The 24584-nt window shown below is 42.3% G+C and overlaps 1 protein-coding gene and 1 pseudogene across 2 annotated transcripts in view; both read right to left on the bottom strand.

The window, feature by feature from the left end:
- The window catches only part of BCL2 (BCL2 apoptosis regulator), a 180223-nt gene that overhangs the window by 80445 nt on the left and 75194 nt on the right, over nucleotides 1–24584 (bottom strand). The window lies entirely within an intron of this gene.
- LOC131489960 (proteasome activator complex subunit 1-like) lies at nucleotides 12918–16729 on the bottom strand (annotated as a pseudogene).

The following is a 24584-nucleotide window of genomic DNA, read 5'->3' as shown; positions in this document are numbered from 1 at the left end:
TTCTCTCCACTCGGCATCCACGGCCTCCGTTTCTTCACCCTTCTCCAAAGCCTTCAGAAAACTTGCCGTTTCAGGGTGGCTACGTTTGTTTCCCCTGGACTCAAGCCTCCATCCTCTGATTTTCTGAGTCCACAGGAGTTTCTGTGTGGCGCCCTTTATTTCCAGTTTGAAGCCATCTCTACTCTTAAAGTGGCCACTGCTAATCCTTAGCTAATTCCCTTTGGCAGAGCTCTGTCGTTTTGGAAGCCCCTGACTTTCTACATTTTATTTTAGGGAGTCTGGCCTCATTTTAGTCCTTCAGACATGTGTAGGGAAACAGGTGCTCGACCGTAATACGTTGCTGACATGCAGTTCGTTTTCTTCTGCATGTAACATATTACAGCGTTTGGTATTTGTCGAACTTGGCTGCGATCTCTGTCTATACACGGCTAGCAACACGTTCGCCAACACAGCAGAGCCACACTACGCAAAGGCCCTTCTCCGGAGGCACCAAGGCCAAGGTCTTAAATCAGGGAAGGACAGGGACCTACCATCTATGACTGTCCTGCTCCGTGAACAGGCTTTATTAGGATGCAATTAGGTTTTATCAGAAATGTCACTGGCTTGCTCCATGGAGGTCAGATTATGCGATATCATTGTGACAAATACAATAATAGAATATGGCATTTCCTGTTGTTCTCTATTGTTAGGAGCAACTTCTAAATGACCCTAAAAATACTGCATTTAATATTTTGAAAATTCTGAGTTTCTCCAAAAGAAAGAAGGAAAGGAAGGAAGTTATGGTGCTTTTCAACAGCCACCTGAGGTAGGATGTCCCATTTTAGAGATTAGAGAACCAAGATCAGAGGGGCGCCTGGGTGGCTCCGTAGGTTAAGCATCCGACTTCGGCTCAGGTCATGATCTCGCGGTCGGTGGGGTTCAAGCCCCACGTCGGGCTCTGGCTGACAGCTCAGAGCCCAGAACTTGCTTCCGATTCTGTGTCTCCCTCTCTCTCTGCCCCTCCCCCGCTCACACTCTGTGTCTCTCTCTCTCTCCTTCAAAAATAAACATTGAAAAAAATTATATATATAAAAAAACAAAACCAAGGCTAGAGTGACTCTCACAGTAGTAAGTGGCCATAAGGCACAAGTGGGACCCAGGTATCTTAGGTGTGAATCCCAAGCCACTTCACAGTATCCTTGCCACCTGTACACCGAGGATGAAAAAGTATGGAAAGAAATTGTAGGCAGGAGGCGTGAGAGAGAAAGAACATCTAGAAATTTCAAATTTATTAAGGTGCATGTCCCCTAACTCGTACATTGCTCTGGATGAGGGCTAAGTGATCCAGGTTCTTATAAGCCTTTCAGGGAAAAGGCAAACAGATTCATGCTGACTGTACACGTCACTTTCCCTCCACAAATTATAAAGGCTCGTTTCAGATTCTCAAACAAAAACGTATGCAAAAACAGTAAACGAGGAAAATCTCTCACTCTTGCAGCCAGTCGTAGTGACCTGAGTGCTTTCCTTGGCAAATATTCAAACGTCACATGCCAGCATCACATGCTTAATACTATTTTAGTCAATATGATTCGTGTTAAAGTCACCTGAATCGGGCAATTGTTTGATCTTATTATCACCAACACGTCCTCACACAACATCCCTCACCGCTGATGAACTCACAAGAAAGACTTTAGTTTAGAAAACTTGCATTTTCTTAGAAAAGGAAGAAAAAAAAAAGCAGTTCTCGGTAAAAGATAAACCACAAAGCGACTGTGTTCAGACAAGTTGTACATATTAAACCACACACACACTATATCAAAATAATGTTTAGGCTTTGTCTAATCTACAATTGTAAGCAGATTCTGCATTAAGGAGTTAAGACCAGAATCCCACTCATGACTTTCCCTGACACTGAGAACATATGGGAGAGTAATAGAACGACATTCTAGATTACCTTTCCTCTTCCATCAGCTTTAACCATCCATCATAATCCAAAGGTTCTTTACTTGGTAGGGTACCAACAGCCAACATTCTTCCACAGGACAGGCTGGTCAGAGGTTTCTTGGAGATAAAATCTATTTCTACCTCAAACTAAAGGGAAGCCTCCAGCCCACAGAGATTCAAGGTCCCCAAATGATGTCATATAAAAAAAATTAAAGGGGGCTGGGAGAAGCATTTGTGTCAGGTGGAGAGCCCATCAAGAGGAAAATTAGGGACGAAAACAGCTAAGAGGGGCCAGCAACCTTGAGGCTGCATCCAAAATGATACGGGAGGGCAGGCTTGCTGGTCAAAAAAGGCAATCTCAATGGCCGGCAACGACTCTGCAAAGGCCAAGCCTCTCTGTGGGAAAGTGGAGAAATATGGGAGAAATGGAAGGGAGAGGGGCAGAAGGGACAAAGGAGAAGAACAAGAGAAGTGGTGGCAGGTCTTGCAGCCAGGATGAGAGCAGAAAGCACCACACAGTCCATGACTTAGAGGCAGATAGGCCGTGGGAGTGAGAGAATGGGGCCATGCTGCCATCTTGGAGGAAAGGAGGGAGACAAACATCCCTGCACAGCTCAGGAGATGGCTGTGAAATCCAGCCCTTCCACTGGCTTCGAATGCCACGTCAACAGTTATTTTAAAAGCATTTAAAATATAAACCATGTTCATGGAAACTTTTGTCAGCTCTCCCCTTGACATACATCCATCTGCATGGTTTCAAGGTTGACTCAAAGTTCATAAGTTGAGTGTGATGTGTTTTACCGTTTGAGTTCTGACAAAAACTGCAAAGAAGCAAATTAAAGCCAAGAGGGAAATTTCGAGCTGCCATGCTAAGTTAAAAAAAAAAAATCATTCTAAAAATAAAATAACACTTCAGGACATAGGGTTCGTTTCTATAAATATTAGTTCCCTAGAACCAAACTCTAGTAAACTATGATCTATGATCTCCTCTTAATGAATTCTTATATATGTGTATACGTATATATGTGCATACACACACATACATGTATATACACATATACATACAAAAATACACATACACATAAGAATATACATATATATATGAGAATATACACACATATATGTTACTGTGATGGTTTTATTATGGGCCCATATTTGTATTGCAGTTTGAGACTTCACAGGGATGCCGCCCCCCGCCCCCCATCCTCTCCTGAAATATAGAGGCACTGCCCCTTGGTGGTGATGATGTCATAGCCACACGAAGGATGTAGAAAGAAGTACTTTGATACACTGCTGGTGGAAATAGATATTGCTGTGCCATTCAGAAAGCCATCTGTGAATGCCTATCCAAATTTACAAATACTGCCACTGATCAAGCCATCTCATGCCTATATGAGCAGAGGGATGTTTGCTACCTTGTTGTTCATAAAAGAATCATTCACTAAGTCCCGCTACAGACAACCAAAGAGTAGTATGCACTCATGAAAAAGAAAGAATGGAAGAATTTCAACAAGGTATCATTGTGAAGCGAGTGAAAAAGCAAGATGCAGAGAGGACATTGGATATGATCTGATTTTTATAAAGCAAGGGCAAGAATCACAACATGTATGTGGGAATATACCTATCTATCTACTATTTGGTCTAATTACGTAGGTGTGGAGTAAATCGTGGCTGGATATACACAAGGTTGATGACTCTGACAACCCGGGGGAGAGGGATGAGGGGTGGAGGGAAGAAAGGCAGTGGGAGGAAAAGAAGTAAGTGAAAATGAAAGATGTCAACCATAAAAACCACATGGATGCTATGATCTCATTTATAGGAAATCATGTGTGTGTGCTGAGGTACACATAGGTGAACTGATGATCATGAGATGGTCTGCAGAACGTCAATATTTTTTTATTTCAGGGTGTTGAGATGTTTTGAAAGATAAGTCTTACTTTATTCCTTTTATGTATTTAAAAAAAAATATTTACAACCAACATGTATTATTTACATAATCAGAAAAAAAAATCATTGACGGGGACAAAGGAAAAGTCCTATGCAAGGCAGTATGGGCCCCCAGAGCAAAAGCAAGCAGAGAGGTAAGGCTGTAAAGTCCAGCTGGGACCATGCTGGGAAGGTCCTCAGTGCCAGGAACAGACAGGGGAACACTTCTAGGATGTGCATCAACCTATTAACAATGGGCTAGGGTTCTTTTGGTGGTGGTGGATTATGAGTGATTTTTTTCCCCTTCTTTTTGCTTTTCCCTATTTTCCCACTTTTCTGCAAATAAACCATGTCTTGCATTTGTGGTCAGGACAATATATTATTTTTAAAATGTTGCCATCAAGGTTGTTAAGTGAGACGGGGTAATCATCAAAGTGAGGTTTTAGGACACTATGCAGTGGCCCCCAGAGGCAGAGATTAAAACCCATTTACAAAGCAGTCGTGTCAGCGTGGGTTGATAATGGCCTCAAATAAAGAGGAAAGAGTGGAAACAGGGACGAAGAAATGCTAAGTTGCAGTGGCACTTTGTAAAGATTTATGTGAATGTCTACAACAGCGCAGCCAAATGCCGAAGTCCGTTGACGTGATCCAACATTTACGGAGAACTGTCGTTGTTTTTGAGACCGGCCCATTTTTATTATCAAACCTCTGAGTGCAGCCACTTCTTGGAACCCGTAGCAAGAGAAGGCATGGTACCCCCGGGGAAAAGACAAAATAAGTCTATGGTGATGAAGATGAAGAGAAATTACAGGAGAAGATGATGTAAGAAGATTTTCTCCATACAGAAAAGAGATGCATCATTGACCGACACTGGGATTCTGTAGATCGAATAAAAATATTCCCAGGTAGCCTCTGGGTGGCATTCATTTTACACTGTGGCCAACACAATGAGTTTGCAACCAGTGTTAGGAGAGGTTAACTTGAAAGTTTTCATTCAACTGTGGTTTGCCTTTTTGTACAAGTTGGCGCATTCTGAGAACTCCCCTTCCATGGAAGCATTCAGGAGGGGTATGAGTGCCACCACCTGCATAAAGTGGCCGTGGAAGGCTTCCACAGAACTTCCCCAGCTTCAAGATTCTCTGATTTAAGAGGAGACATCACGCCCACGGCCAGATTTTACACCTTCTCTCTCTCTGATGCTCTAATTGAGGCTGTTTACCAAATAAGCTGTGTTTCTGCTTTCTGGTTTTCCTGAAGCAGATGTGATCTCGCTGCAGGCGAACAGTTTTAGCAATGCACTTGACGCACTGCCCTCTAAACACCACGTAATCACGAGACTACAATGTTTACGCAGTAATTGAAGACTGAGGCAAAGAAACCCAAAGTCATTTCATGAGGCAAAGTATTGGCCAGGACTTCCAATAAAAGGATTTATCGAGTTATCCTGAAATGGCTCTCCAGAAAAAGTCAATGTGACTTGGCGTCTTGGTTGCTTGTTATTATTCCAAACAGGACAAATTTAAGAGGAATAGGGCTGGTTATCATGGAGGACAGGGTTCACCTGACAGAATTTGAGGATAGGCTCATCAGAAAGTAAGCAACATCCTCCTTGGGAGGACTGCCCCACAGCTCACCCAATGACATTTCTCCACGCGTGGAGACTCCCTGCAAGGTCAACCAGCATCCTTCTCGCTCCCTATATGGCTGGCGCGTTCACGTCTGCCTTCTTGCCTCCCTCTGTCTCCGGAGGGCCTGTTCATCACTCCAATTCTCTGTCTTCCTGCCAAGTTTGGCTTGAAGCTCACCTCTCCTCTGTCTGACCCCAGCAAATTCTGGTCTTGGTTTTTTTCTGAGCTCCCTCATGTCCTGTACGTGCAACTAACGTGAAATAATTAGCAAGTGTATTGACAGGAACAGCCCCAGTGAATGATTCCCAATGGATCTCCTAACACCCTAAATAAATGTGTTCCTTGTTGTGGTACCGTGCGGAGAGACAGGAAAAGTTCCCTCCTTCCTTTCTTTCCTTCCTCCCCTCCTTCATTTAATTTAGTGTTTATTAGACCCCTACTTTATGGAAAGCACTGTTCAAGGTTTTTTCATGCACTACCTCACTTAGTCTCCTCACAGACCTCTCTAGAAATATCTACCAGTCCAACTCTGCTCCTCTCTGCCTTTCCAGCATCTTTTCACAGTGTCATCACCTACTCAGTCCCTTGGTGCTGCGTTTGGCTCTTGCCTTCTCCTCAGCCCAACATCCAACAAACTGTCAGTTCTGTATCTCATATCTGGCTCCTTCTTTTTATCCCCCCTTGCCCTGATATCTCTGCTAGACACAAGAGCCTCTTCACAACTGGTCTCCCTGCAGCCAGGTTATCATTCTTCCCGTGAGTTGGTTGATATCCCTGCACTCATTCAAAACTGTGATTCCCATTGTCTACATAATATAAGCTGAGTTCCCAAGGTTGACGTTAAAAGATTGTTGTCTTTCACATCCCACCGCCTATGAAAGCTTATCTTCCAAACATGTAGAGTGTCTTCTGATTCTCCAAACATACCAAGCAGTTGTACTCCAGTGGGTTTTTGTTCACGCTGTTCCCATTGTGTGCAACGACCTTCTCCCACCTCTGTCCTAGAATAAAATCTTAGTTCTTAAACTTAGCTCAAATGCCACTTAACTCCCCCAGGTCAAAATTGATTGTTCTTTCTCCTGAACTTTCCCAGCCTTAGTTGTTTATGCTCTGAAGCTGCCTCTAGATCATAAAATACTGCAGGGTAGAGATAGTATCTGTTTTTCTTAGCATTCCAACACCATGCCCCAACCACGCCGGTACTCCCCAAGCATAAGCAGAAATGAAGTTACTAGCACTGGTAAGGGAGTTTACGAGCTACCACGGTCTTCCAAGTGCTCCTCAGAATTTCAAGCTAACAAACGTTTACCAAGTACCTACTATGTACACAGCACTATGGCAGGAGCTGTAGAAGCAAGCCGATTGGTGAGCCACAGTGCATCTTTTAAGGACCTACTCACCTTACTAGGCTAAGCCACCAAATACACCATTATTTGAAGATGTATCCCCTCTTGCGGATCGGCAATCACTCACAGAACTTCCCTCCATCACTGCAGGTAGCAGAGGTAAGATGCCTATGTTTCAAGAAGCACCAAGAAAAGAAGGCTCACAACTCTAGAAATGGGGAGTGTTCTTCCCTTTCAGGGCAGAGAGTGGGTTGATATGGAAAATAAAGGCATTCATCTCTTAGCAGTCCTGACTCTCAAACCCCATAATTTATGTTAACTTCAGTTACGATGAGCATTTAAAGCCATGAAAGTAGCTGAGAAAACTAAAAATTTTATTACCTAGGAAGTTCTGCTAGTAGATGAGAACTTTTTTAAGAGATGGTAATTTTTTGTTTGAAGACCGGTATCTTGGTGGCAGCTGTGCAAATTTTTCTAAAGAGCCCAAGGTGATCTATGACATAAGGTGACCATATGTGCCAGCTTGTCAGGGAGAGTCCTGGTTTACACCTGTTTTCCCTGCAAAATTATTAATAGGGCCCCCTTTACTCTCATAAGTGTCCCAGTTTGATAAATTACATGACCACTCTATTACGAGTGAGCTGAGGCTGAGAAAAGGGGCAAAATCCAGGCTTCCTGACACGAAGCGAAGGCTCTATCTCAGAGACCATATTTCCTCTAAGTTGTTTCCTCAAGAATTAATCAAGAAAACCACTCCGAGAAATGGTAAAGATGCGTAAGTATGATTTCTACGAACTAGCCATTACAATTTAGTTGAGGAAATAAAGTACATGTATGTTCAATCATTAAACAGGGTCAGAAATATTCATAAGTATGGTGCCAACTGTGATGTTCAAACGATAATTTTAAAAGGAGTCGGAGAAGAGAAAAAACCCTCCCTGGGCTTCAGACTTCAGGGGAGGGTTCTGGAAGACAAAACCTTAACTGGGCTACAAAAGAAGGAAAGAAGAAGAAAGGAGAGAAACAGGCATTTTTCTTCGAGAAAAATAAAAGCAGAAAACAATCAAAATCGGGACGGGAATAAGCCACGTAAGTGATCCAACAAGCATTACTACTTTTTATTCCAGAAGGTAAAAACAAGATAAAAGAAACACAATGGTCTAAGTGGCTTTCCCAAAATCTTGCAGTGATTTAAATCACAGTCATCAGATCGAGGTGTCCTGGAACCAGACAAGTGCTAGCTGCTAGATGACAGTGCTCTTCCCTGTGATGTGGTGAGAAAGAAAGTGGCCACCCTTTGAGTTCTATCCCCAGCCTTTTCACTAACTGGCCAAGCGTCTGTGGGCAAGCGGTTTCATCAGTTTTGAGCCTTCGTTTCCTCAAATAAAATGCTAGGGCTAGATGAAATGGTCTCTAAGAACCCTTCCATCTCCGGCAATCCATGGTCCTCTACGTTCAACTTGAGCTTTTGTTTAGTATGTTTAGTATGTTAGTATGTTTAGTTTAGCTTTTGTTTAGTTGTTTAGTATGTTTAGTATGAGTTTTGTTTAGTATGTTTAGTATGTACTGAACATATGTTTAGTATGTTCTTGAGCTTTTGTTTAGTATGTTTAGTATGTTCTCTAAGAACCCTTCCATCTCCGGCAATCCATGGTCCTCTACGTTCAACTTGAGTTTTGTTTTAGCTCAATAGTGGATGTGAGTGTTAATTTCCAGAAAACAGCAAACATGGGGCTGATGCTATGGATCCCTTCCCACTACTAAGATGCGCGATTCTCAAGAAAACATCCGAGAACTAAGCTAGGGACAAAGGAAGGAGGGGAAAAAAGCACAGCCTATAGGAATGAAGACAAAAACCGAAACCAGAGCTTTCACCAAAACTGGACTCCACAGTGCCCAAAGTGGGTTTCAGACTTACACAAATGTCCCTAGAGATCTGGGAATAGTGATAAGATTCTAAGGCCCATGAAGGTGTATGGCCTTGGTCCTGTATGAGGCAGGGGGCCAGAATTGAGCCCCCTTCATGAATGTGAAAGCCTTAAAAAGCCACCTTACCCATGAAAAAGAAATGAAAAGCACTCTGCCCGCAGAGTCAAAAACGAAGGGCAGAAAATTGCCCTATATCCACGGTTCAGGACACCTCGCAAAACAAAAACCCTAAACATGACCCGCATTCGATGGAAGGATCGGAATTTACACTATCTATACATCTAGGCGTAGGAGTCCCATGACAAGAAATGAATGTAGACAAAATTCCAGGACCGTTGAAACTCCTTAATCTCCAGAAAAAACAAGTATGTGGCCACCATGCAGGACACTGTCACACCTCAGGACTCACAAGGTTCCCATAGAAAAGAAATCTGTGAGATGAGCCTGCAAGAATACACACACACAAACGCACACACGGGAAATAAACTGCCACGAGGAACGGCCACAAAGGGAAATTCTGAACAACTCAAATCCTAAGAACTGGAAAAATACTAAAACCTGAAATGGCCTACAAAATAAGATTGCTTAAGATTATTGAAGTAATATAAGAAAGACTAAAAGCCATGAGGAACCAATAGGAGTAAATAAAGGCAACAGGCAGATGTGAAAAGAAAAACAAAACAGAACCCTTAAAAATAACTCAGTGGAAAAGTTAGGCAGTGGAACAACACAAACATAGATCTAGTGACACGGAAGAAGAGATTTGGGGAAATCAACCAAAGTGTAACAAAGGACTTCCAAGTAAAAATGGAGAATCGAACACACCATGGTTTCACTTGCTAGGGATACTAACATTTCCTTGCTAGGGAAACTAGAGAAAACGACCATTTAACCCACAAGGACAAGGAGAACAGGTGAAGAGATAATAGTAACAAGATTCTGGAAGATGGAAAAGAGATGGACGAGCAGGAACAGAACTAGCAGATCAAAGGAAGCTGAGTTCTAAACTAGGAAGAAAGAATGTTAGGAGCCAACCAGCAGTTGCTCCAAAGGCCCAGGAACAGATACTGTTAGTTACGTCCGGAATGGAGGAGGAAAAAGAGAGAAAGCGTGATAAAATAAGGAGAATGAAGAGAAAGATTTGTAAGAATGAATTATATTTCCAGATCCCAGGTCCTCTCGTCAACTCCATCCTGCTGGGCAGCAGCCTCTATCCCAGTGGGTACAACTGGATGTTTAGTCTTTGGAGAGAAGATTCCTGGATCAGGAGACATCATCCATCAAACAAAAGAGAAAGTTGCATTCTGAATGCTGACCCCTCCAGTCTTATTCCTCCCCACAGCTCTCAGCTCTCACAGGCAGATCCTTCCCTTCCATGTGAGAGTCTGGAAGAGTGTTCTCTCCCCGAGACTCCTCATGTGTAGGGGCTGACTATAGGAGTTCCCCCAACAAATGGCATAAACATATTATTCCATGGTGATGCTCAGAGTTAGCGAGCCCCTCACACAACCTCGGAGATTCTAAGCTTATGAGTTCTTCAGTCTTGAAAAAAGGCAGACAACCAAGGATTACCAGACACGCAAGGAGAGCCTCGACATGAGAAACAGAGTTCAAATCAGAAAAGAGGAAAAGGTAATGGGGGGAAATAGAGATCATGAAAGAAGAAGAAAATTTCAAAAGAGATAAAAAAATGTCTCTCAGAAAGCTATGAGAATGTTACTTACACACATGAAAACAGAACACAATGCTTTAAAAAAAAAAACACCCAACTATTTATAGATGAAAAGAGGAAATTTAAAATAATAACAGAAATGAAAACCCAATAGGTTGGAAATTGAAGTTTAAGAAACGGCCCCCAAGAAGAGCAAAACAATAGAGAGACAGAAAACAGGAGATAAAATGTGAGAAAACTGGAGGACTGGTCTAGAAAGTACAACACCCAAATAATAGGAGCTCTGGAAAGGAAAGCTGGAGCTCGTAGAAGAAAATCCCAGCAGACTGAAAGAACACATTGAGTGCTAAGTACAATAGATGAAAACAGATTCACACAGAGGACAAGTATTGTGAAATTTAGAATCCTGGGGCAAAGGCAAGAGTCTACAAGTTGCAGGGAGGAAGAAGAGAAAGATCAGGTACAAAGCCTCAAGAGTCAGAACGGGTTTAGCCTTCCGACCACAGCACTGGGAGTTAGCATACCTAAGAGCAATGTCTTCAAACTTCAGAAGAAGATGTATTTTTGACTTAGAGTTCCTTGTGTAAGACAGACAAACCATCAAGTGAGAAGAGACAATAAAGACCTTCTGAGACATTCAAAGTGTGGCTGTATCTCTTGTGGGTCCATTTTTGATAGGCGATGCAGGCTGGGAACCACAAAAATGAGTGAGTGGAAAAGAGACGGAATTTTATGCAATCCCACATAAGACTAAGGCAGAGGGATGATGTGGTGAAGGGAGCAGACAACTGGGCCCCGGGCATAGAGAGCAGTCCATCCAGACTGGGCCAGTGGATCAAGAGAAAGACGTCCTGGGGGCTACCACTACTCTACTGGGTTTTAATTCTCATAATTTGCTGGGCGGGGGAGGGGGGCTATGTTACCTCAAACAATGGAGTAAATCACGAGAGCGGATTCAACTCAGAAGAAGGGCAATGGCAAGTACTAGAATAATACGACATATCCCAGCATGACAGGTGTAGAGCAGGCCTAGAGAAAAGTCCAGATAAAAGGAAAATGGAAGTCGGCAGAAAGGATGTCACCAAGAAAATAAGTGGAACCAACAGGTTACTGATGTGATCAGCCTTGTGGAAAAAAATGTACTTGTGGGGTATGCAAGAGCTAGGGGAAATGTGCAATAGGTATGAAGCACTTGCTAAGGAAATGAAAAAAAAACAACACAGATTTTAACTTGATGAAAATAAACAGCTCAGCTGATAATGTGATTTACACAGGCGACGTAGTGAAAACCCTCACAACCGATTTAACCCACGACTGCAAACACAATTCTACTGGGAGAAAGTGCAGGGTGAGCAGTTACATAAGAGAGCGAGAATCAAGTTAACGGCATCGCGAAGAAAGTTGATAACACCGAACAGTATAGACACGATTTAGATGTGGACGTGTACACACGCCAGAAGAAAAGGCCAAACGATGGAAAGTGATGTTCTTCAGGAGGGGCCGGGGGTAGCAGGGTAGGGTCGAATTTGTTCCCGTAGAAACTAAGGAAATAGCACATAGGTAAATATGTACCGGGATGTTGTTGTCTACAATGCTTGTGGAGACACAACACCGAAAATAACTTCCGGGTTCACCAATAGTGGAACAGCTGAATGAACTACACCGGCCACAGCACAGAATTTACTTAGCTTTTTTAAATTTATTTATTTATTTATTTATTTATTTATTTATTTATTTACTTATTTATTTAAAGTGCATTTATTTATTTTGAGAGAGAGAGAGCACGCAAGCAGGGGAGGGGCAGAAAGAGAGGGAGAGAGAGAGAGGGACAGAGAATCCTAAGCAGGCCCCATGCTGTCAGCGTGGAGCCCGACCGAACTCACAAACCACGAGGTCATGACCTGGGCCGAAAGCAGAAGTCAGACACTTAACCGACTGAGCCGCCCAGGTACCCCTACTTAGCTACTTTTTAAAAATAGCTAAATTTAGGGGCGCCAGGGCGGCTCAGTCGGTTAGGCATCTGACCTCGGCTCAGGTCATGGTCTCGCAGTCTGTGAGTTCAAGCCCCGCGTGGGGCTCTGTGCTGACAGCTCACAGCCTGGAACCTTCTTGGGATTCTGCGTCTCCCTCTCTCTCTGCCCCTCCCCCACTCACGCTCTGTCTCTCTAGCTCTCCTTCAAAACAAATAAACAATAAAAAATGTTTTTTAAATGGTTAAATGTGTGTGTACTTATCTGGAGGGATATTCTTTTTTTTTTTTTTTTTCTTCAACGTTTTTTTTTTTTTTTTTTTTTTTTATTTTTGGGACAGAGAGAGACAGAGCATGAACGGGGGAGGGGCAGAGAGAGAGGGAGACACAGAACCGGAAGCAGGCTCCAGGCTCCGAGCCATCAGCCCAGAGCCTGACGCGGGGCTCGAACTCACGGACCGTGAGATCGTGACCTGGCTGAAGTCAGATGCTTAACCGACTGCGCCACCCAGGCACCCCTGGAGGGATATTCTTAATTTACTAAGAAAGACAGGCTGTAAAGTGATGCATACGTATGACTGGAGTTTTTGCAAACAGAAACAAAACACTGTTGTTTAATTTATATGGATGTATACGTGCCGTGTGGTTATATGAGCTTCAATAAATGTGTGGAAGGATGCATGCCAGATGTTAACGCTCTTCACCTTAGGACAGGAATGGAAAGGGTAAGGGAAGATTGAGAAGAAAATGAACCACAGTCAAATAGCAATGCGGGAAATAGAAAACACCGGTAAGAGACATGAAGAAGAGAATACCAAGGTCTAACATAAATGTAACCGAGAGATAAGAAAGATATAACAAAGACAACTGGAGAGAGACAACATTCAGAGATTATGATTGAGAATTTCTCCAAATTGCTGAGTATTAGGAACCCTTAGATTCAAGAAGCATATTGCATCCCAGACAGGACTGTGTTGAAACTGCAGATAATCAGACAAGAACAAAAGGAAAAATAACGACAATAACAAAAACACCCCCTGTAAAGCCATTAGAGAGGAAAAAATAGACACCTGTAAACGAATGACAGATCAGCGTAACTACACCTTATCAATGGTAGGTGTTGGAAGGCAGTGAAACAATAATTTCAAATGCTGAGGGAAAAGAGCTACATAGAATTCTATCCCTAGAAAGTTATTATTCAAGACTGAGGGTAAAAATTAAAGATACTGGCAGACAGACTGAGAGAGATTGTTTAATCTTCCTAAACCTTTCATGAAATAACTACCCAAGGATGTACTTCAGTAAAAAGGAATCTGAACTGAGAAAGGATGAACAGAATCCAAAAAGCAACATGAGGAACATTTCCAGAGGGTTAACTCTGTACTTTACTGCATACCAGGCACCAATTCTAAGCGATTTACCATAAAATTGAAATTCAAATTAGAGCAGTTTGCTTCTGGTTTTCATACTCTTAACCACAGTGTAAATAAAATGGTACATGAGTTGACATATTTTAAATTTTTTTTAATGTTTATTTATTTTTGAGAGAGAGACAGAGCATGAGTGGGGGAGGAGTAGAGAGAGAGGGAGACACAGAATCAGAAGCAGGCCAGGCTCTGAGCTGTCAGCACAGAGCCCGATGCGGGACTCAAACTCACGAACTGTGAGATCGTGGCCTGAGCCGAAGTCGGACACTCAACCGACTGAGCCACCCAGGTGCCCCTGTGTTGGCATATTTTAAAAAGTAGATTTGTAAAAAAACAAAACAAAACAAAACAAAAAAACTAGTTGGGAACAAAAAACCAAAATGATAGATGATAAAATATTCAACAGTGTCATATCAGAATATGAGAGATAAAATCGTCATTAAAGTGTTCTAAGGGGTCTGTTATGTTATTTGAGAAGAAAACAGAGATACAGATAAACTTTTTTTAAATGTTCTTTTGATTTATTTTGGAGAGACAGAGCGACAGAGCACAAGCAGGAGAGGGAGACACAGAATCCGAAGCGGACTCCAGGCTCTGAGCTGTCAGCACAGAGCCCGGTGCGGGGCTCGAACTCGTGAACTGCGAGATCATGACCCGAGCCAAAGTCAGACGCTCAACCGACTGAGCCACCCAGGCGCCCCCAGATAAACTTTAGTTTTAGACTTTGTTGACTCAAATACAATTTTTAAGGTTCAAGAGTAACAGCTAAAATAACAGAACAAAACACATACGTTACAAGAGGAAAACAGCATTTTTTAAAAATGGTAGATGTGTATTTCTTGTACCTGGGATCCAAAGTGAGGAAGAAACCCCAAAAGGAGGAAGGTAGGGAAAGTCTGGAGCCCCAGTTAGAGGTGGGGATGTATCTGCTGGGCTCAGCACATAACGAGAGGGAGGGCTCTCGATACACCATTGCCTTTGTTTCTCCCCCGGGTTTCTTGAGCTTCTTGAAGTCCTTTGGGATGATGTCATACAGCACCACACAAGCACTGCGGATCTCCATGACCACCAGCCAAAGTCCTAGCACTCTATTTCATTCAGCTCTTGCACCAGCTGTGGATAATCCCCCCCGTGGGGCTACTCGGCCACCCTGCCCCCTTCCAAGGAATCCTTGGAGACTGGAGGGAGCATGGGAGGCTTCCAACTAGGCGTGAAGGGTGGTCTCTTCAGCTCACACACCTCCTGCCGGACAGCCACTCCAAAACTGATGCTGTCCTCAATCCGAGGTATCTCCAGCTGCAGCTAGGTGGGGGCCAGGCTGACTGCCCAGTGACATCCTCGGTCTCAGGCGGCAGGTGCTGCAAGAGGATCACGATTTTCTTGCCATTTACTGGACTCCTGGGAGAACCTCGGCTCTCAGCTTGCCCTCTCATCTTTTAATCCTCATCTTCCTTCTCTTGCAGTTTCTTCTGCTCTTCCTTCTCTTTCCCCTTGACAGGATTAGGCACCAGGACATCCATTGGGGCCCTCAGATTGCTCAGGTTAGCTTCATGGAGAGCTGGATCCTTTAAAAATGCTTCCAGCTCAGAAGTCTTCTTGGGGAAATAGTTCCTGAGTAGGTCCTCTGTCCTCATGGAACATAGCCTCCTGCACTTGGGGTCCAGGCTGGACCTTGAGCGTGGCCATGGCCGGGAGGCCTAATGCCACACGGGGAGCAAGGAGTGAGCACAGGAAAGGGAAAGCAAAACCAACAGGAAGACTCAAGTCATCTAACAGAAGACAGAATAGGAAGAAAAAACAAGTGAAGAAGAAGCATGGCGTATAGAAGACATTTGGATTCCTAGTGAACTCCAAATATATGACTTATCAAATAAACGTAAATGGCTTAAAACTAATCCCTTAAAAGGCAGAAATCGTCAGACTGAATTTTGTAAAACTCCAGCTGTTTACAAGACAGAAACCTAAAACATAATGTCACAGCAGGGATACACATAAAATAATGTGTTCAAATATAAGTGTCCCTACAAATAATAAATATGCAATAAATATTTCTTTTAATTGAATGAATAAACGAATCTGCTAAAAGAGACTTCAAAGCCAAAAGCATTCGGGGTGATAAAGAGGGTCACTGCCTAATGATAAAAGGATGCATTCACCAGGAATCCTTCTGTGTACCTAACAGTACTCTGTCAAGCATATATAGCAAGAACTGAGTTAATCATATGAATGTAACAATTCAAAATTATAGTGAGAGATTTTAGCACACATCTCATGAAATAAATAGATCAAACTAAAGAAGAGAAAAAAAATACAGATTTATAAAATGCATCTCATAAACTTCATCTAATGTATACGGAAAGAGAATACTCCACCCAATAAAGAATACACATGAAATGTTTACAAAAATTGACCAAGTTCTAAGCCACAGAGCAAGTCCCAACAAATTTCAAAGAACTGCTAACATTCAGACCACAATCATCAACCAAAATACAATAAAACTTGAAATCAATAACAAAACCACAGCCACCAAGCCCCAGTACATTTGAAATTTCAAAAACACACTACTGAGTTATTAATACGAAATAGAAATGAAAGTAACAAAACATTTAGAATTGCACAACAATAGTTGAAACCTTAGATTTTAGTAGAAGGAATGCTTAGCATTAAGTGCAATATCAAAAAACAAGAAAAATTCAAAATTAAGAAGGTAGGGAGCAATAAAATAAAGACAATAGAAGAAAGTTCTTTTTTCCACAAATGGATAAGGCAGTAGGAAGGCAATAATAACGACAACAAATCAATAAAGTAAAAACCAAGAAACAATATAGAGCAGGAAGAAAACAAAGGTTGATTCTTTAAAAAGACTAATAAAATTGGTAGAAACACAACAAGCATGACTAAGAGAAATAAAAGAAGGCACAAATAAACGCTATTAGGCATAAAAACCCCATAACTATAATACAGCAATTATTTTTTTAAGTATGAGAATTCTATTCTCTGCTTTAAAGCAATAAATCTAAAAACAGATGAAATAAAAAAATCTCCTAGAAAAATATGTTACCAAAATTGACAGAAAAAAACAGACAAACAACAAAAGCTCCTGGATGTATTTTTATAAAAGTTCAGTCTGGACTTTAGAAATAGACTGACAGTACAAAACAGGAAAGCAATCAGTCAATCTCAGTTCAAAATATCAAAGCAAAAATCCAAAGTAAAATATCAACAAACATATTCATGAGTGTAGTGTGTGCATAAATATATAATATTTCTCTAAAAATATATGTTTTCAATCTGATACATATCATGTATCACATATATTTATCACATGCTTAATATGTGCTGTGAGTCTGTGTGTGTGTTTGTGATGATCCGGTAGGGTTTATCCTAGAAGCTCAATGAAGATTTAACATTAGCTAATGTAATTCAGCACATTGACAGATTACAAAAGGAAAAACTATATAATCATACCAATAGATGCAGAAAAAGTATTTAATGAAATTTACCACCCATTCACAATTTTAAAATGCAATAAAATACCTAGCCAACCAAGAACAGAAGGAAGTTTTAACTAAGAAGTAGTTTCTATGAAGAACCTACAATAAACTTTAGGAACACATCTCCTTTAAAGTCAGGAACTAGACAAATATGCTTTTTCCATCACCCTCTCCCCCCATTCATCATTGTGTGAGACACAGAGCTGATGCAATAAAACAAGGGAAAGGAGTAACAGAAATAAGGATTAGAAATGGAGAAACAAAAGAAGCATTATTTGCAGATGATAAGACTGTCTACATAGAGAATCCAAAAGAAACTACAAACAATTACAAGTAATAAGAGAGTCTGGCACGAACACCCGGAGACAAGGTTAACATACAAACACTCATGACATTCTTATCAGCAACAATCAACTAGAAAATGTAGTTTTTAAAAGATCCCATTAGCAATAGCAATAAACTATGACAAACCTAGGAATAAATCTAAAGCAAATTATTAAACTTCACTAGAAGTCATAAGAGCTAAATAAACAGTGATTTGTATCATGCTCAGAGATTTGGAAATTTAACATCAATACCTTCCTTTTAAGTTAATATATAAATCTAATGTAATTCATAATAAAATCCCAGAAATCTTTTTCATAAACATTTTTACCTGGTTTAAAAATTCACACAGAAGAATTAAGGTCAATGAACAGCCAAGATAATACTGAAAACATATAAAGTGGGCACTTGTCCTGATATTAAGACATTAATTAAAGCCTTATAATTCAGGCACATTAGGATTGGGGCAGATATAGATAACTTAACCAATTCAATAGAGAGAGCCCCTCCATGTATCAGAATTTGGGATGAGACAGAGGTAGCATTAGAAAACTGTGGTTAAGGACTGAACTATTTCATAGATGGTTCCGGGACAATTGGTTATTCACAGGGGAAAAAAATTGATCTCAAACTCTCATTTCATCCACAAAATGGGTTCCAAGAGAATTATAGTTAACTTTAAAATATTTAGAACAAAATACAGTCACTATTTTTATAATCTTAGGTTGGGGAATGATACAATAGTAAAAAAAGAGAGAAAAAGTGGTGATAAATTTGATTTTAAAACTCTTGTGACAAAAGACACTAGAAGACAAAGCTTAAAGGCAAGAAATATACTGAGAGATAAAAGTTTTTTTTTTTTAAATCCAGTTGGGACTACATCAAAATAAAAGGCTTCTACACAGCAAAGAAAACAATCAACAAAACTAAAAGGCAACCTACAGAATGGGATAAAATATTCACAAATGATATACCTAATAAAGGCTTAGCATCCAAAATATGTAAAGAACTTATACAACTCAACACCAAAAACAAAAACAAAAACAAAAACAAAAACAAAAACAAAAAAACCCAAACAATCCAACTTAAAAATGGGCAGAAGACATGAACAGACATTTTTTCAAGGAAGACATACAGATGGCCAAACAGACACCTGATGCTCAACATCACTCACCAAGGAAATGCAAGTCAAAACCACAATGACATATCCCCTCATATCTGTCAGAATGGCCAACATCAAAAACACAAGAAACAAGTGTTGGCAAGGATGTGGAGAGAAAGGAACCCTTCTGCACTACTGGTGGGAATGCAAACTGGTGCAGCCACTGTGGAAAACAGTATGGAGGTTCCTCAAAAACTTAAAAAAGAGAATTACCATATGATCCCATGATTCCACCAATGGGTAGTTATTTGCCCATAGAATATGAAAACACTAATTTGAGAAGATATATGCACCCTTATGTTCGGTGCAGAGTTATTTACAATAGCCAAATTATGAAAACAGCCCGAGTGTCCATAGATAGATGAATGGATAAAGCAGATGTGGTGTGTGTGTAAAAAATTTCACACAATGGACTATTACTCAGCCATAAAAAAAGAATGAAATCTTGCCATTTGCAACAACATGGATGGATCTAGAGAGCATAATGTTAAATGAAATAAGTCCATCAGAGGAAAACAAATACCATATGACGTCACTCTTATGTGGAATTTAAGAAACAAAACAAATGAACAAAGGAGAAAAAAAGAGACAAACTGAAAAAGAGACTCTTAACTACAGAGAACAAACTGATGGTTTACTGGAGGTGAGCTGGGTGGAGGGATGGGTGAAATGGGTGACAGAGATTAAAGAGTACACTTACCATGATGAGCACTGACGAATGTACAGAATTGTTGAATCGCTATACTACATACCTGAAAACTAATATAACACTAGAGGTTAACTGTATTGGAATTTTTTTAAATTCAGGATTTTTTTAATCTATAAGGAAGAAAACAACCCGCTACCAAAAAAATGACCAAATTCCATAAACTGGCAATAGGTAGAAAAAGAAACCCCAATCACCAACGTTCATGAGAAAGAAAAGTATAAGCTCACTGGAAATCAGAAATATAAACCAATACCACAGTGAGATACTTTTACAATCTATCAGAGAAGCAACATATAAAAGCCTGATGATGCCAAGTTGGAGAAGACTCAGGGTGAGGAAAACCCACTCACGTTGTTGGGAGAGCAGTCTGGCGACATCTACCAAGGTTGATGTTTCTGCCCCCAGACCCAGAAATTGCACATTTGCATCTATACGTTTGATAAGGGAAGACATCAGGGTGTAGCGGAAAACAGACTAACTAACATTTTCTGTAAATAATCTTCTTTTAAAATAAAGATTTTATTTTGGGGGCGCCTGGGTGGCTCAGTCCGTTAAGTGTCCAACTTCGGCTCAGGTCATGATCTTGTAGTTCATGAGTGTGAGCCCTGCACGGGGCTCTGTGCTGACGGCTCAGAGCCTGGAGCCTGCTTCGGATTCTGTGTCTCCCTCTCTCTGCCCGTCCCCTGTTCTCTCTCTCTGTCTCTCTCTCTCTCTCTCTCTCTCTCTCAAAAATGAATAAACATTTTTTTAATTTTTAAAGATTTTACTTTTAAGTAATCTCTATGCCCAACATGAGGCTCTAACTCACAACCCAGAGATTAAGAGTTGTGGGCTCTGCAACGCAGCCAGCCAGGCACACCTGCAAAAAATCTTTTTAAAAATGTGGTACACATGCACACGCGCGCACACACACACACACACACACACACACACACATCCCTAAGAGAAACTGTTCCACGTGTGTGCAAAGAACATGTGCATGTTGTAGCATCATCTGTAAGGTCACGAAGTTAGAAACAACTGTAATATCCTTCAAAGGGGCATTTAAAAAGTTAGAAACAACTTTAATGTCCCTCCTTTGACTGAATACTATACGTCATGGAACATGGATGAGGTAGAGGTCTATCTTTCCCAACAGATTAGTCTTATAGATATGATGCAGAACACAAACCCAATGACATCTCTTTCGATAAAGTTTACAAACATTGAAAAATATACCCACTGTCTATGGATACATATGTGTAAAAGATGCACTGACACATGGTAATAATAAGCATCAAATTTAAATCCAAGCTGGGAGGCTCTCAGAAGGGAGGAGAGGCATGGGACCGAAAAGTGCTTTATCTTTCTCTCTCTCTCTCTCCAGGTGGGTGGGAAGATCTAAAGCACATATGGCATCAAGATATGACAAAACTAATAACACACAGGCATTTGCTATCTTATTTTCCATATTTCCTGTTGGCCTGGAGTTGTTCATAATTAAAAAAAAAAAAGTACTGTGTTTTGCACATTTTCAAGATATCAGTAGAGATCATCACCTGTTCCTAGGAGGCCTGGAGGCGGGCGCGACAAGTGTCACTATTATCCCTTGACAGATGATGCAGGTGAGGGAGGAGTGGGCAGGAAGGCACATGATTTAGCATCACAGGCTCAGAGCCCTCAGCATCACAGCGCGAGGACCACTCACTCCGAGGACCAGTCACTCCGCTCATTCAATAATTTACATAACACAGGGAACCAGAAACTGGCACAACTTAGGGTAGGGTAGGCGGGTGAAGGAGAAGACAACGTCTTCCCTTCTGGAACAAACCGCAGCCTGAGGAAGGGCAATGACATAACTTGATAAAAAAGGGGAAGAAGACAGGCTGCCCGGGTCATCTGACAGCTTTTTCAGGGAATCCGTAATTCATTCGCGGAGAGGCCGACCATTCCCTGTGCACCTGCTGAGGAGGAGGAAGTGAGAAAAGTGACCTCGGTTCTGGTCACGTCGCCTTCAGAGCCCAGCACCCCGTGCAAATGGGACGCTACACCGGGGACGCGAGCCTTGAGATCCCGTCCTGGATTGGTCCCTTACGGGCTCTGGCTTCCAGCCCCTCTTATTTCCAGCTGAAAAGGTGGACTGCCATCTCGAGGCCAGTGAAATTCTAGAATCCACCTCCCCTGTCTTTCAGGATTTGTTTTCCCTTTTCTTCTAAAATCCGAAAGAGAGCTTCTGCGTTTAATATCTGCACATGGTTTTGAGGCTGAGTCCTGGACGTGTCCCAGCTATGTTCTTTCCCCTCGGTGACAGCCACGAAATGCCCAGTAATAGTACTTGGTGTCTGGAAGTCAATAAGGCCCCTCCTCCGGCCGGCTCCCCAGCACCGTCTCTGTCTTGGTTGTCTGTGAGCTGCTAGGCATGGAGGCCTCATGACTGTAGCTTTAACCGCGCATTCCGCCCCTGCAGTAAATACACGCCACGGGAAGGAGGGGAGGAGGGTCCCCACCAACAGCTTAGCCCCTAAAGCAGCACTACATGCACATTTTAGGCTGGAAATAAGAAAGAATTTCCTGGCTGTAGGAACTGCCAAATAGTAGGGTGGGTAACCAAGGGAGGTTCCAGAATCTCCTCTAGAGATCTTTAGAAACTCGATACAACCTCACATATCTGAGACGACTTTTTGCAATCCTGCCTGGAGACAGAAGGGCCTGGTGCCCAATCGGCCCTCCTCTCAGGCACGCGGTCCTGCCTCTTGTGTTCCCCTGTGCTTCTCATTAGTGTATATGCCTCCTGTGTGATTTCCTTCCCCCTCATGCACACTTAGTGTCAGCCCTCGGGCTTGTTTTCATTCGGTTCCTCGCCTCCTCGCACCTTTCCTTGTTATTTTATGGAAAGCTGGTCAAAGGTCAGAGTTGCCCAACTACCCACACATAGTTTGGCGGTCGCATCAGATGCCCAGGCAAAACAGGGGGACGATTCCAATCCCAGCCTCGACTCCAAAGCTGGACGGAAACAGAGAAAATTAGCTGTTGCTCACAATCCGTCATAAATGAAAATATGATCCTAGTAATTGATTTTAAATAGATTTTTTAAAGAATCGTTGGCTGTATTTCACGAAGAATACAGAGTTTCCAAAGCGTTCATTCCAGGGTTGGATTTTTTTTTCCCCTTCTTCTGGCTTAAACCCCAAATGGCCAAGATCCGAGTCTGAATAAACAGTGTGGGTGGTGACGGTTCTGTGAGGCCCGGTGGAGGATGCAATCAGTTTCTTGCTCGATTCAGCATTAAATCATGAGAAACTAGCCCGATCGCTCCCCAGAACTCATATTCGCTAAATGGAGGGCCACAGAGCGTGTACTTTCTCTGCTTCTCAGGGAGGGGGAAAAACAGTTAATTCTCCGAACTGCGAATGTTTAATTATGTATAAAGTTCATTGACCCCACAGGCGGCTGTCAGATGATCTTGCGAAGGCCTGTGAAGGCATCCCAGGAATGCAGTGATGTGGGCAGAAACCCAGGGGATTCATGCCACTGAATGCTTGAATCGGGACGGAATCAGCAGCCATCCAGAGAGGCTCCAGTGAAAACAGGACTTGGGGATCATCAGTAATTTAATCTCACCTACGCATTTCTAGGCCTTCAAAAGTGAGCGTTATAAATCAGAAACTCAGGAAAAATCCCACAGGGAGGGGGCCCATGACGACGGGGTGAAGTAATTCTGTTTGCTGGTTACGGCCACAGCTGGCTGGAAATGCATGCATTCGCAATGTTTTCTCCCCATTTTAGAGGTAATGCTTTCTGACTTCCCGGCTACCAACATGAGAAGAAAGTGATGAGGCAATCCCATTCATAAATACACGGTGGGGCTCGAAGGAGATGGCCGAGTCTGTTTATTTAGACAGTTTTGACAGAATACGGCCCTCGAGTGCACATGCAGTCACTCTGTTTCTTTTGCCAGTAAGCGCCCCAAAGTGCGTTCCCCATCCACAAAAGCTGGATATCCTCCTTCAGGCTGACGGAGGGGAAGGAGGGAGGCCGGGTGACCTTCCCAACCGTGTCTCCCTCTCGTCATCTCCATCTGGGGCATACGCCTGGCTGCTGGCACCCGGGCTGTTGTAAAAGACGGCGGTGGAGAGGGAGACAGGGTGGTTTGGGCTTCCTGGCAAGGGGAGGCCAGAGTCCCAGGGGACAATGTGGTCAGGCGGCTGGCTCAGGGGGCTCTCCTACTTAGAGGAAATAGAAAATATTCCGTCTTGGAGCCTCCTAAGATTGAAACTACCTGTTACAGGTCCGATGTTTTCTTTCGGTAGCTTCCTCACTAAACAGACTTTATCAGTCAAAATCCTATGCTTTCAGGGGGTAAAACTTGACAGGGTCCTATCCTCAAACACAACCGGGCTGCATTTTCTTGGATATCTCTATCGTCACGAATACAGACAATGGGTGGCCAGAATTTAGCCAACGATTTTGATCCTCTGGTGGATGCAGAACGGAAAGAGTCTCACCTGTTTCGTATTTAGACTAACCTGCAATTCTTGGTCCTTTACCAAAATCAGCCACTTAGACTGTGAATGCACAGCATAGGTCTGAGTTCAATTCATGTTAATCCACTAAATATTTGGAAAACACAAATCACGGAGTAGGCACAACTGGTGATACACAAATCAAAAAGGCACGAAACCTGGGGCACCTGGGTGGCTCAGTCAGTCAAGCGTCTGACTCTTGATTTCGCCTTAGGTCACGATCGCAAGGTTGTGAGATCAGGCCTCGCATTGGGCTCTGAGCTGAGTGTGGAGCCTTTCTGGGATCCTCTCTCTCTCTCTTTCTCTCCCTGCACCCCCAAAATAAATAAATAAACATTTAAAAAACTTAAAAAAATTTTTTTTAACGTTTATTTATTTTTGAGACAGAGAGAGACAGAGCATGAACGGGGGAGGGGCAGAGAGAGAGGGAGACACAGAATCGGAAGCAAGCTCCAGGCTCTGAGCCATCAGCCCAGAGCCCGACGCGGGGCTCGAACTCACGGACCGTGAGATCGTGACCTGAGCTGAAGTCGGACGCTTAACCGACTGAGCCACCCAGGCACCCCTAAAAAA

This window comes from Neofelis nebulosa, chromosome 11 (genome assembly GCF_028018385.1).
Source record: "Neofelis nebulosa isolate mNeoNeb1 chromosome 11, mNeoNeb1.pri, whole genome shotgun sequence".
NCBI classification, from domain to species: Eukaryota; Metazoa; Chordata; class Mammalia; order Carnivora; family Felidae; genus Neofelis; species Neofelis nebulosa.
This window is presented reverse-complemented; position numbering and strand designations above follow the sequence as displayed.